The sequence below is a fragment of the Mobula birostris genome, chromosome 4 (genome assembly GCF_030028105.1).
Source record: "Mobula birostris isolate sMobBir1 chromosome 4, sMobBir1.hap1, whole genome shotgun sequence".
NCBI classification, from domain to species: Eukaryota; Metazoa; Chordata; class Chondrichthyes; order Myliobatiformes; family Myliobatidae; genus Mobula; species Mobula birostris.
In genome coordinates, this window is record NC_092373.1 from 160,906,708 (window position 1) to 160,920,973 (window position 14,266).

The following is a 14,266-nucleotide window of genomic DNA, read 5'->3' on the forward strand; positions in this document are numbered from 1 at the left end:
AAAGAGCATGGTCTTGCCCTTCCTACGGTTGACCTTGGCCCCCCATGTCAACTCAAACTGATCGCAGATGCTGATCACCTGCAAAGTGACCGTGGATCTGAGCAGAAAACAGTGACATTGTTCATGAACAGGGAAGTTTTGATTTGTGTACCTTCACTGCCTGGTACATCATCCTTGTTAAGCTCTCATTCTTCCTCAATGGGGGAACTATCTGCCTCTAACTCATTGATTTGGACTATACTTTGAATATCTCTGTAGAGCAGTTCGATTCAATTTCCTCCCCAAAACCCATTTTGGAGAGTCTGTCAATCATATACGTGTGTGATATGCTGTTCAAGGCCTGCTCTTGGTCCACACTAACCTGACGGGCATCCACCCCTCTATCCTGTACATAACAATGGCATACCTGAGCAGCACAAGGCTGTTAATTATTTTAAGTTACAGCATGGGTTTGAGGTCTGGATATATCATCTCTCCCAGAGCAAACTTGAACAAGTTGGCAGTCACCTTGGACAGGATCTTATAATCCACGTACAACAATGAAATGGATCTTCCTCTCTCCCTTCTGCTTGCCAGTGATGGTAATGATGCTAGCCAGAAGTTCAGCATTATGGCCTTTCAGAAGGACCAGGCCCATCCTGTTCCACAGAGCTGAGTATAACTCTGCCAGTAAGCTATTGCTTCTAGGAGTTTTACTCCTGCCAGCCAGCTCCTCCAGAGTCAATGGCTGATCTAGACTCTCCCACTTGCTGTTGTCTAACATCTCCATGACAAAGGATGGGAAATTCTTGGAGGCTGTTTTTTTGTGGTCTTGCTGTGACATAGATAGGCATAAAAGGATCTGCAGATCCTCAGTATGCCTGTCTGCAAGGATGTTACTAAACTATCCTGTTCCTTAAGGCTATGAATCAGTCAGAAGAAGAAACATGAGCATGTCTCATCCTGCTCCACAAAGCAGACCCTGGATAGGATGATGATCTTAGAGAGTTGATAGACAAAAAGCACAGTTAGTTGACTCTTCATTTTCCTCACATCCACTCCTTTTGACTGCAAAAGCAGCTGTTGCTGCTAGTCTGTCTGGAGTTGGCACAATTCGCTCCAATTCTGTCTTGCCTTCTGAACACCTTTGTGGATGAAAACCTTCTTGACGTTCTTCTTGGTCACTTCTTACCAGTGAATTGGAGAGTTAAAGAAAGGCTTCATAGTTCCCTAAGCTATGTAACCCCCACCCCCCACCTCCTTCTGGTCCTCCTATAGATGGCAGGAGGCTCAAAAGAGGCAGTAGTCAGAGAAAAACGCAGGTGTAATGTCAGTAGATATGACCATATATGCCTTTGACACAAAGAAGTCTACCTAGCACTGTCCTGAGTTGCTCGGTCAGGTCCAAGTACGTTGCTTCTCTCTTCCACCTTCAGAAGGCTGAAGGTATCATTCAACTTTGCATCCTTAATCTTTCCATCAGGAGTGTGGAGCTGCTATCCAGTCTTCTGTTGCCACTGATGTCTTGCCCAGCCAAATTAATAATGCAGTTGGAGTCACTAACCAGAATGAATGGTAGAGAAGCCGCAAGTGCAGCTCATTGCTTGGTCAGCGCGGACAAGACTTGACGCCCCAGAGTAGAGTGTTATCTGCCACAAGGAGCTGACCAGCCATGACCTCTTTGACTTCAGTGGATGAGAAGTCGCCTCCCTTCAGTTGAATCCCCAGCCTGGATGAACAAATGTCACTTCCTCACGACCATGTAGCTAATCCCTCAGACAACTATGGCAACTCATGCTCCTGTAGAAAAGTTGTACCCACCTTGACCTTGAGAAAGTGCTCAAAGCGTTAACACATTGTGCCGTGCTCTTCACACTGTTCATGTTTAGAGATGTCTGTTTTATCTCCATGGTTACTTGAGTTCCAATTTCACAATTGCAGTCCACTACTTGTATGCTGATGGCCTTTTTTTAAAGATAGTGTCTGTATTATGCAAAAATGGTTGATCCTTCTGGAAAGGAAGCATTGTCTTGCTTTAAGGACACGTTGTCTGGCTTTTAACCGAAGATTGATCAATGTTGTAGAGAATTTAATTGCATTGAGCTGGTGCAGTTTGAAAACTGGAACCTGGTTGTCAGCGAAATTCTCCTACTAAGCATTTAAGTACTTTTTACATCTCTTGCAGGGAGTAACATTCCCTATTTAAATTATTGTCACTGGATCTGTAATTGGTTTATTATTGTCAAATGTACTAAGATATAGTGAAAAGCTTTTGTTTGCTTGACATCCGGGCATATCATTCCATACATAGGAACACTGATGTAGTACAAAAGAAAAAAAACACAATACAGAATATAGCGTTACAGAGAAGGTGCAGTGCAGCTATTGAACGCTTGTGCCTTGCAGCAGGTGAGGGGTAGGGATTGATATTTGGATACACTAATGTTGGAGGATAGCACTTCTCCAGAATACGGAATTTCAAAACTAATCCCCAATAAGCAGTATTTTTTTAAAATTTCATATGAAATAAATAATTATTTCCATTTGACTGGTGAATAAACGGATGGAACAGTGATATAGATTATCTTGCTTGTGGGCAATTACAGTTTCTGAATAAGCTGTATATAAACAAAAAGTTGCATTATTTAATCTGTCCTTCTTAATCAGCTCCTTCATTCCTGACTTAAGAAAAACACCAAATAGTTTCCTGATAAAATATTTATCTCCTAAATGCTTCATTGGCTTGCTTTCAAGTCCAACGATAATTATAGATCTGGAAGGTTATCCAAACCATCTTAGTTCATTCCTCCAGAATTACCATTCTGCAACATCATAATTGGTTCTTAATTGATTTCTGTTTTTTTTTTCCACTGCTACATCTGGTCTGGTCAAAGTACCCAGTCAATCTCTTTGTAAAGTATTTTCTGGTGTCATGGAACATGGAAGTCAGAGATTTGGAGATGCAGGTCAAATGTTGCCATTCCTCAATTTCCACTCTAGTGCTGGAGTCAGCACTGAGCTCAAGAGTACAGCATGAGTGTTCCTGTGGATGCATTTTGCCATGGCCACTTTAGCTAGCACAGCCCTCCCCATTTGACTGAAGTCACCAATCTTGATTGAGGAGATAAATGCAGTCTTTTTGGGGGGGGGATTTTATTTAATTACATAATAACATGATATTTTGGGTAAATATATTATTTTATGATTTTTAGAAGTATTTAAGTTCCTCAGTTATCTTAAGTGTTTCTGATCACCAGAGACATCTAAGAGTGATTCCAAAGCCTTTGGCAGCACTTAGCTGTCTCTGGATTAACAAGATGTTCTGAGTGTGGTGTTAGGATCCACCTCCTGAGACCTAGACCATCATGGCCTTCTCTGTCTGGTAGGGTTACTGTGATAATGAGATCTGAGCTTGGGTAACACACAAGGCTACGAAACATTAGAGTAGCCATGGGAATAGTGTAGGGAGTATTCATGGGTGGTGAGCAAGAGAGACTCACAATCAGGTTTAATGTCACTGGCAAATGTTGCGATATCTGTTGTTTTGCAGTAGTAATACATTACAATGCATATGTAAAAGCTGTAAATTACATAGAAATAAATAAATAAATTAAGTAGTGTAAAAAGAGAGGGAAAAATAGTGAGGTAGTATTTATGGGTTCACTGTCTATTCAGACATCTGATGACGGAAGGGAAGAAGCTGTTCCTGAAACATTGAGTGTGTATTCAGGCTACTGTACCTCCTCGTTGATGGCAGCAATGAGAAGAGGGGATATTCTGGGTGTGATGGATGCCACCTTTTTGCGGCGTCGCCTTTTGAAGGTGTCCTTGATGCTGAGGATGCTAGTGTCCATGATGGAGCTGGCTGAGTTTACAACTCTCTGAAGTCTTTTCCGATCCTGTGCAGTGGCCCCTCCCTACTAGATGGGGAAGCAACCAGTTAGAATGCTCTCCACGGTACATCTCTATAAATTTGCAACTGTCATTGGTGCCATACCAAGTCTCCTCAAACTCCTGGTGAAATATAGCCTCTGTCGTGCCGCCTTTGTAATTACATCAATATGTTGGGCCCAAGATAGAGTCTGAACTCACCCAATGTCCCTATATGGTATTCTTGTTTTTTTCCATTTACCTTTGCTGTATCATTTATTATATTTTAGCATATAATTTTCCAGAGACCTTTTTCCATGCTCATAAGCCTTCATTTCTCAGACGGGAGAGTGATGTGCTTTTCCTCAGTGTAATGCCATTTGTGCGGTGCTTAAGAACAAGCCTCACTAATAAAGGTGTGGACTAACCTAAGCATAGTATTTATTTTACCTAACTTAGCTATTATATTTCAGTATTGCACTGGCTTTGTGTGACTGCTGTTCTGTGTTGCTTGAGAACATGGAGCATTGAGTCTCACACATTGCTTAGATTTATCCATAATTACTCCATTAATAGTTACGCTGTGTGTGTGTGTGTGTGTGTGTGTGTGTGTGTGTGTGTGTGTGTGTGTTGTTGTCTACTTTCCACTGCATCAGAGACTTGTAGCAGCAAATTGGGTATTCATCCCATTATGCCAACCTATTGAGCATTATCAGTCTTTCTACCAGTGTCTTGCAGGTTATGACAGACCAAATGCAGCTACTGTTTAAAGTGTGATCAGAGTTGCTCTCCTCACCACCCTTTCAAGCAGAGTTCCAGGACCCCGCTCCATACTGACGGAAATTCCGTTCTTCAATTTCCCTGTTGCCACCTACCTAATGTATCAACTTCCTTTAAGATTATGACTGGTAGTTACAAACATTTTTGTTAAGCAGAATAAATCAATCCTGTTCACCATTTCCAGGCCTGAGAAGTTTTCATACCTCAATTGGATCTCCCCAAGCCTACACTGTTTCAAATAAATTGACCCAGGTCCAATTCATAATCACAAAATGTTCTGCTAGATGCTGGAAGTACAGAGCAACATACACAAAACTGTGGAGGAACTCAGCAGGCCAGGCAGCACCCAAGGAAATGAACGAACTGTCAATGTTTCCAGTCGAAACCCTACATTTGGACTGAAAAGCAAGAGGTAAGGTGTCAGAATATGATGGTGTGGGAGAAAAAGGAAGACGAGCTAGAAGGTGATAGATGAAGCCAGGTGGGTGGTGAAGGGGGGATGAAGTAAGAAGCTGGAGGTGATAGTTAGTGGCAATAACCCACATTATGCTGCTCCCTTAGAATTCCTCTGACCAAGCACACGATGTCTTCAGCTAGTGTGTTACGTTCACCTTCCTTTTGTTCTGAATCCCTATTGCATTTTGCCTAAATTATGCTTGATTTTTCATTTGAAGCTCCAGCAAACGACCTTTTAGCAATCAGGTTATTGAGTCTTCCAATAGTTGTACACTGGCAAACATTTTCTTTGAGAAGAGTTCATGTTAAGTTGAATGCTGAAGAACAATCCTTTATATTTTATCTGTCTTTAGCAGTTCCCTGCTTTCCATCCATTTTATTCTATCATGCTTCATCTCCCACCACACCTCTCCCCACTCTCTCCCACTCAGGTTATGTATTCATCTCAGTAATCTAAGGGTTTTGACTTTCTTTACCCTTTCAGGTATTGATACCCAGACACCTTAATCAAAATCAGAACCAGGTTTAATATCACTGGCATATGTTGTGAAATGTGTTAACTTTATGGCAGCAGTACAGTTATAAATATAGAGATGAAAACTGAATTACAGAAAGTGTGTATATGTGTCTGTTAAATAGTTAAGTTAAAATAAGCAGTACCAAAAAAAAATAGTGCGATAGTGTTCACGGATTCAATGTCCATTTAGGAATCAGATGGCAGAGGGGAAGAAGTTGTTCCTGAATCGTTGAGTGTGTGCCTTCAGGCTTCTGTACCTCCTTCTCCATGGTAACGATGAGAAGAGGGCATGTACTGCATGTTGGGGGTCCATAATGATGGACACTGCTCCTTGAGTCACCCTCATATTTCTCCAAATGTAAACTAAACTCAAAATATATCCCAGAAATACTTAATTTGCTTGAACTTGAATCACTGGAAAGAATTTTTAATAATACTGTACAGAGGTTCTTAGAATCGCATAATCTTTGAGTCACATGGCACGTAAATAGGCCCTTCACCCACCATGAAGGATTTATTTATAGGAGATGGAAAAACATACAAGCTCTCTTATTCTCAGAACTGCAGAGCCAAAGTTTTGGTGTTTTACTTCTATCATCTGAAAGGTCATTCTAGAAACAACAGCATTTCCCCATAAAAATGAAACTTAAAAAATTGAAAGTTCTGAAGAACAATTTGAGAAGCAAGTTCATAGTGTTATTGCAAACTTTTAAAATTCTAAATATATTAGTAATTTCACTTCGAGTCCCAAGTGCAATAGTTCATTGAGAGGAAAGTATAGCGAAAGGAATTTCTTCTAAGGAAGCGTTTTGAGGAACTTTGGTTTTTCTGGATGATTTTGCACACATTTCATAATTCTATTTGTTACAGTTTTAAGAATAGGAAGTTTAATCCATTTAAGGAAGGATGATGTCAACACAGGATGTGCAATGACTGGACTGCAAACAGAATGTGCTAAATTTCTGCTGCCTTTTTTGTGAGATTAGTGGACACAGCTGAGGTCTGCTCTTGCGGGTGAGAATGAAGCACTGCAAACTAGGAGCAGACAGAAAATGTGAACTAAGTATTATAGTAGCGTCTCTTCTAATATTCAAACAGGGCAGGTCCTTATTATCAGATAAGCGGTACATTATCTTGCAGAGAGGAGGCTCCGCTCCTATTGCTCCTGGATCATATTTTCCCTTGACTACCTCCTAGTTTAATATTCTCTTTTATTATCTCCTGGACTGATACTCCTTTTTTCATCTCCTGTTTAGTACTCCCGTGTATTATCTCCTGGTTTGCCTTTTGGATTGCTGATTCCTTTTCAGTTGCCCTTGGTTGATTACTTCACTTTATCGATTCTGGATGTTTGGACCTGCTTTAGTGTGCTCCATTTTATTGTTCCTTGATTGGTGATCCCCTTTATTACCTCCTGGTTTGGTACACACTTTCATTACTCTTCATTCGGTGCTCCCTTTTATAAACCCCTGATTTGTTGCTACCTTTTATTACTTCTGGATTGTTGCTTCATGTTTGGTGCTCACTTTTATTGCTCCTCATTTGTTGCACTCTTCTTACCCCCTGGTTTGGTACTCTGTGTTATTGCTCCTGCCATGGGTAATGCATTGTACGTGATAGAATCACAATTTGGCACCAGCATAGTGCAGGATCTGGAAACTCCACTGGGCACTCATTTCTGCGTAGTGTATGAGTGTTAAGTGGAGGTTTTCACTTCCTGAGCAGAACTGCCAAGAATGGTGATCGGGTTCTTATGTACAATAACATCTGGTTGGTGGTTTTGCTTGAGAAGAGCCACCTCTTTTGTTTTATCTGAACCCATTCCTTCTGTAAATTAGTATAGCTCCTGTCAGGCGTCTGGAATGTTCAAATAATATCACTGTTTAAATCTGTTTTCTAAGTGCTGATCACGTTTAAACGCAGAGAATTATAGATTTGATATGGCACAATAGGGGGCCATTCAGACTTTTGAATCTATGCCATCCATAAGTAGAACTATCCTAATTTTCCACTGTTTCCCCACAGCCCTGCAAATTCTGTTTGTTCAGGTGTTGATCTTTGATAGAATGAATAAATGTGTAGACTTTATTTTTCTAAACTGGGAGCAAATTTAGAAATCAGAGGTGTAAATGGACGTGGGGAGTCTTAGAGCAGGATTCCCTAAAGTTTAACTTGTGGATGCAATACTGAGGCTTTAAAAGGCTTTGGGCAGACCACACGCGGAATATGGTGCGCCGTTTTGCTCTACAAAAGGATGTGCTGGCATTGGTGAGGGTCCAATAGAAGGTTCATGAGAATGATCCCAGGAATGAAAGGTTTAACAATGGAGGAGTGTTTGAAGTTCTTGGCCTGTACTCGCTGGAGTTTAGAAGAATGAGGGAGAATCTCATTGAAATCTATCAAATATTGAAGGCCTTGGTGGAGAGGATGTTTCCTATAGTGGGGGAGTCTAGGACCAGAGGGCACAACTTCATAATACAGGGACGGTCCCTTTAGAACAGAGATGAGGAGGAATTTCTTTAGCCGAAAGGTGATGAAACTGTGGAATTCATTGTCACGAACAGCTGTGGCGGCCAAGTTATTGGGTGTATCTAATGTGGAGGTTGATAGGTTCATGATTAGTAAGTATGTCAAAGGTTACAGGGAGAAGGCAAGAGAATGGAGTTGAGGGGGAAACGAATCAGCCATTATAGAAAGACAGAGCAGACTCAATGGGCCGAAGGGCTAATTGTGCTCTTGTGGCTTATGGTCTTAATCCAATTACCTTTCAAAACCCCTGACTGACTTGTTTCTCTCAGGCAAATGAGTCTGTGCACAGTTTTATCGGGTCAAATTAATGTCTGTCCACAGCTTTACAAGTTCATATAATGGTGTCTGGGCACATTTCTACAATGGCTATATTAGTACCTTTGCACAGTCATATAACAGTTACAGTGTCTCTGCAGTTTTATAATAGCGCTATTTGTGCTTTTGCAATTGTCCAACAGCTACATTATAGTCACTGCACAATTTTACAATAGTCGTATTAGTGTCTGTGCACAGTTGCACAAGCATATTGTATCTGTGCATAGCTTTACAATGTCCATATTGCACTATCTTTGCACAATTATACAATCACTATATTAGTGCCTGTGCGCACTTTTACAATTCAGTATTATTTTGTCAGTGGATAGTCTCATAATAGTCATACAACCATGTCTGTTTAGTCTTACAACAGCCATATTGCAGTGCCTGTGTAGTTTTACAATAGCCTATTAGTCTATGCAGTGCTTTACAACAGCTTTATTACAGTATTATCACAGTGACAATGCAGAATGTTTTATGTGATTTAAATGGTTCTGTACACTGTGCGAATGCCAAACTTCTTTGGGGAAAGTTTGTGTAAACATCACAGCACAGCAATCTGCTTTGTTGTGATTAAACATGCTTAATTATTTTGAATTTACAGTACTGCATTCTGAAGCATAAATTTAAAAAAAAAATCAAAAACAGTCTGAATTTTTCCTACTTCTTGCTGAGTTGGAAATGGCATTGATTGCCAAGAAATACTGGAGATGTTTATAAGGACTTCAAAGTTTTTAACAGCTTGTTACCCACAGTACGAGGCATCTTATTGCTCAGGTAAGTCTATGAGGTGAACTGCGATTTGAAAGACTTTACTGAATACTGTAATGAAGGTTTGTACTGTGAAGTCATACGGCTGCCTCTTTCATTGGTGGCACCAATGACTAAACATACAAATCACCCTTGCTCTCAGCCAATTAGAAGTGACCTTCTTGTTTTCAAGGAGATGCTATAAATTGCTGTGTTTAAAATAGACAGAACCACAGCATTCCATTTCTGTCAGCTGCTTCAAGAGATCAGAACACTCCATATCAGAGAGAGGTGCAAAATGTGATTTGTCTTTCCTAAGAGTTCTGCTTCCAGTTGAAATTACATTTATTAAATAGATAACCCATTTAAGAATTCTATGGTTTTTGCTGTTTCTCTTCATTTCTTTTCATTAATACATTTTAAAATGTATGAAGCCAGGTAATGTGAAACAGTCGCATCTGCTTCAATGGAATCTCTTGAGTTTAGATCTTTGAAGTATTGAGAACAAAGAAACATGGCATATATGTGAGAGAGAGAGAGAGAGAGAGAGAGAACACAAGAACATATTTTGTCTAATCTGCAATAGTAGTGCAAGAGTGTAAAAATAGATGAATTCAGGGGGCAGTTATTTCTACAGGGAGTTTATATTAAGTTAGAAATCCCTCTCCTCAAAAAGTCTGTGGGTGCAAGGATTTCAGCTGAAATTTTTTAGAAGAATATAAATAGGTAGAAGTAGAAAGGAAGTGCTGGATGCTGATGACTTGATGTGAAATTCTTTGGAAATCAAGAATGAGGCATAAAATTTGCTTGCAATTGGTTGTTAAACATTACGAGACAAAGAAGATGAAAGCAGGTATATGAAGCATGAGGAGGTAGGGGAGAGGGTGAGGGAATACAACAGTAGCAAAGTTTGGTATTAATCAACCAGGATTTAATTGAACAGTGCTTAGAAAAGATGGTCAGTAAAACTTATCTCAGGGCAGAAGAGGCACTATGTGTACGATGCTGCTATTTCCCAGCCATTGGGAAAGGTACACAAACGATTCTGTTCTTGTCCCTCTGTTCGTTGAGTTGCCTCTGTATCTGAGATATGCCATCGGAAAGAAACTAATTTGTTTGTGGGTGTGATTTATTTGTTAGAATCTACCTTTTACAGCTTCATTGAGGCCTTTCACATCTTTAAACATCCCATTACATGTAAATCTGAGGCATGTAAGCTGAGAGGACAGTTGATTAAAAAGCCTGGTTGTAGAGTTAATTGCAAAAGTTTAACTTGTGCAGAGAGAAAGAAATATACATAACTGAGAACACTTCAAGTTCCCATGTTTACTTGTCAGTATTAAATTGTTAATAGTGGATGTCAAGAGTTGGGTCTTCAGGCTCAATGGTTTAAATGGCCTACTCCTATTCCTATTTCCTGTTTCTGAGACTCTATACTTTCATATTTTAATTTTGTGTTTGTTCCCAAGGTGATCTGAAGGAAGATATCTAAACAGTTGAACAACAGATACACTGATAAAAACATTAATAAAGTTTCCAACCATTTTGTATGAGGCCATTTGGCCTATTACACTGGTACAGTGCTGGTGCTCCCCAGGAGATCCTTCAATTTTCTCCAATGCCATCAATACGTCTCGCTATCTTTCCTCACTCTTGAGTTTATTTAGCTTCCCCTTGAAGACCACCTATGCTGGATGCTTTGGCTTCTCTCTGCAGTCATCAGTTCCACAACAGCATACCTATTGAATTTCATTTGAATTTCCTTTTGAGCATTTCAATCATTATCTCAGATTAGTGACCAAGTGTCTCCATCGATGGAAACATCAAACCATTTGTATCTCATGTGTGACAATGAAGGAAGAAACACTGAGTTAATCTTTAAATCCAAAGTACTGAAACTCTGCTTGTGTCAAATAACTTGTGTTGCTTTTTCCAGTCAGGCCAGAAGAGTGACTTTAAACTTTTTTTTGGCGTGTGCGTATGTGTGCGTCTGCGTGTGCATGCGTGCACGTCTGCGTATGCGTCCGTCCATGCGTGTGTGCGATAATGTCTTTTTCAAACCTTTACAAGGCGCGGAGTGTGAGTGTGGCGCGCCACTCCTCACACAGACATTTTCGCAGTATTTTTCCCTTTTTTATTTTACGAGGTCGAGTTGCGATCTCGACACCCAACCCGGCACGGATGGAAAGTGTACTCGGGAGCAGCCCTGACTGGATTCGAACCCGGGAACCTCTGTTCTGGGGTCTGGCGCTGATGTCATTGCACCACCAGCCGGCCCAAGGGTGACTTTAAACTTTAGGCTCCATCCACCTTATGATAATATTTTGCTTCTGGGCAAAGCAGGCTAAGGACACCTGCCGTATAAACTGTGGAATCCAGGCTAGTGTTCAGTGCAGCTAATACATTTCATAATTCTTAACATGGCAAAAAGTCATTCAACTCTTCGGTTGAATGCTGGCTGTCAGAGCATTTCCATCAGTCCTATTTCTGCCTCAAGTCCTTTGTTTCAAGTTCAAGTTTTAAGTTTAGTTATCATTCAACCATGTATGGATATGACCAGATGAAACAGCATTTAGCTCAGTTGGATGGTGGTTGGGTTGAGTTGTTCTTTGATCTTAGCAATCATTTGCAAATGTTTCATTACCATATGAGGAGCTGTCATTAGTGCACTGTTCATCTTCAGCTCGTATGGTGACGAAATGTTTGCAAATGGATTGCCAAGACTGAAGAACAACTCAACCCAACAAGAAGCAGCATTGCTCTGGGGCCAAGGAGCAAACACGTTATCAACAACACACTACACATAGCACAAATAGCACATACAGTTATGATTTAGGAAAAACAGAGTTACAAAGAGAAAAAATATACAGCCCAAGTCCCTGAGTTGTTCTGGTCTAGCTTGTTCTTCCACGAAGCAAACAGTGGAGGGCAACACCAATAGGAGGGGCCGGCCCGCTACCTACTATGAAATCCAGTGGCACACAGCCAGCTCCAGCATTTCCTTCCCTGGCAAACGCAACAGGAGACTCCGAGGCACGCGGGCCTTGTCTGCACAACGACTGAGGCAATGCAGCTCCCCCGTTGTTGGTCCTGTCAATGAACCAGTTAACTGGACTTGCAGTATTCTACGTTACCAATGCCCCGCGGGCTCTAGGATCACAATAAAAATGTCCAAGACAATCAATTGCACCATTTTTTGGATTGCCCACCATCTCGGCACAATGGTACACCACAAGTTCAGGTGACAATGCAACAATGTATGTGATAAAGTCCAGCCCCATCGCTATTCAGCAGCTCATTGATGGGATGGTCCTGCAGTACCTGATGTTCTTGGTATCCAGCGATGACTTGCGATCATAAAAGAGATGTACAGGATGAGCAAATACACCTTTGATAGGACCAGCACTGGCTGCTGCATCAAAGTGAAATGCCATCTTACCGGAACCATTTATTTTCTTGTAACCTATTCTCTCTTATGTGCTTATCAGCTCACCTTCACTCCAGATCTCCAGCCATCCACACAAGGAACAATTCACTATTGACCAGTTGACGTGTTGACCGTAGCCTATTGATCAGTTCAAGTCTTTGGGATGTAGGAGGAAGCTGCAACGGGCAGGAAATCCCATACTGCGATATGGAGAAGGTACAAATTCCACATTGACAGCACCTGACGTCAGAATTGAACCGGGGTCACCAAGGCTGTAAAGCGGCAACTCTGACTGTGCAGGATAGGAAGAGCCCTCTTCTACCCATCGGCTCAAAGCTTACTTTATGCAGGGATTTTAGTAGTTATGGCTCAGTGCTCAGTGGTACAAATTTGGACATCACTTGAGGATTATTGCCATCATGAAGAAGGTACAGGTGCCTCAGGACTCACCCCACCAGGTTCAGGAACTACCCCTCGACCACTGGGCTCTTGAACCAAAGGGGATAACTTAACTTGCTCCGTCATGGAACTGCTCTCCCAACCTATGGACTGACTTTCAAGGACTCTTCATCTCATGTTCTCGATATTTTTTGCTGTTTATTTATTATTATTAATTCTTTCTTTTTGTATTTGCACAGTTTGTTGTCTTTTGCACACTGGTTGAATGCCCAAGTCGGTGCGGTCTTTCATTGATTCTGTTCTAGTTGTTATTCTGTGGATTCATTGAATATCCCCACAAGGAAATTACTCTCAGGGTTGTATATGGCAACACACACACAAAATTCTGGAGGAATTCAGTAGGCCAGGCAGCATCTATGGAAAAGAGTACAGTTGATGTTTCTGGCCAAGATCCTTCAGCAGGACTGGAGAGAAAAGGATGAGGAGTAGATTTAAAAGGTGGTGGGACGGGAGGGAGAAACACAAGGTGATGGGTGAAACTGGGAGGGGGAAGGATGAAGTGTGGAGCTGAGAAGTTGATTGGTGAAAGAGATACAGGGCTGGAGAATGAAGAGTCTAATAGGATGGGACAGATAGCCATAGAAGAAAGAGAAAAGGGGAAGAACACCAGAGGGAGGCAATGGGCAGGCAAGGAGATAAGCTGAGAGAGGGAAAAGAGAATGGGGAATAGAGAAAGGGGGGGGGGGGGAGGCCATTATTGGAAGTTCAAGAAATCGATATTCATTCCATCAAGTAGGAGGCTACCCGAACAGAATATAAGGTGTTGCTTCTCCAAATTGAGTGTGGCCTCATCATGACAGTAGAGGAGGCCAAAGATAGACATATTGGAATGGGAAGTAGAATTAAAATGGGTGGCCACTGGGAGATCCTGCTTTTTCTAGCTTGGTGAAGCGGTCTCCCAATCTACATTGGGTCTCACTGACATACAAGAGGTCACACCGGGAGCATCGGATACAGTAGAGGACCCCAACACACTCTCACAGGTGAAGTGTTGCTTCACCTGAAAGGACTGCTTGGAGCCCTGAATGGTAGTGAGGGAGGAGGTAGAGGGGCAGGTGTGGCACTTGTTCTGCTTGCAAGGATAAATGCCAGGAGAGAGATCAGTGGGGAGGGACGAATGGACAAGGGAGTCATGTAGGGAGCGATCCTTGTGGAACGCAGAAAGTGGGTGTGGCGGGCGGGGG

The 14,266-nt window shown here is 41.6% G+C and overlaps 1 protein-coding gene and 1 long non-coding RNA gene across 11 annotated transcripts in view; one reads left to right on the plus strand and one right to left on the minus strand.

Moving 5' to 3' along the window:
* Nucleotides 1–14,266, plus strand: part of psd3l (pleckstrin and Sec7 domain containing 3, like) — a 532,485-nt gene that overhangs the window by 289,962 nt on the left and 228,257 nt on the right. The gene's annotated exons all lie outside the window — the stretch shown is intronic.
* The window catches only part of LOC140196706 (uncharacterized), a 56,336-nt gene that overhangs the window by 24,475 nt on the left and 17,595 nt on the right, over nt 1–14,266 (minus strand). Inside the window, exon 2 of one of the 6 annotated variants that reach the window (XR_011885781.1) lies at nt 3,720–3,899. The exons of the other annotated variants lie outside the window; for them this stretch is intronic. This is a non-coding gene — a long non-coding RNA (uncharacterized lncRNA). The remainder of the gene's footprint in view (nt 1–3,719; nt 3,900–14,266) is intronic. 6 annotated transcript variants of the gene reach the window in all.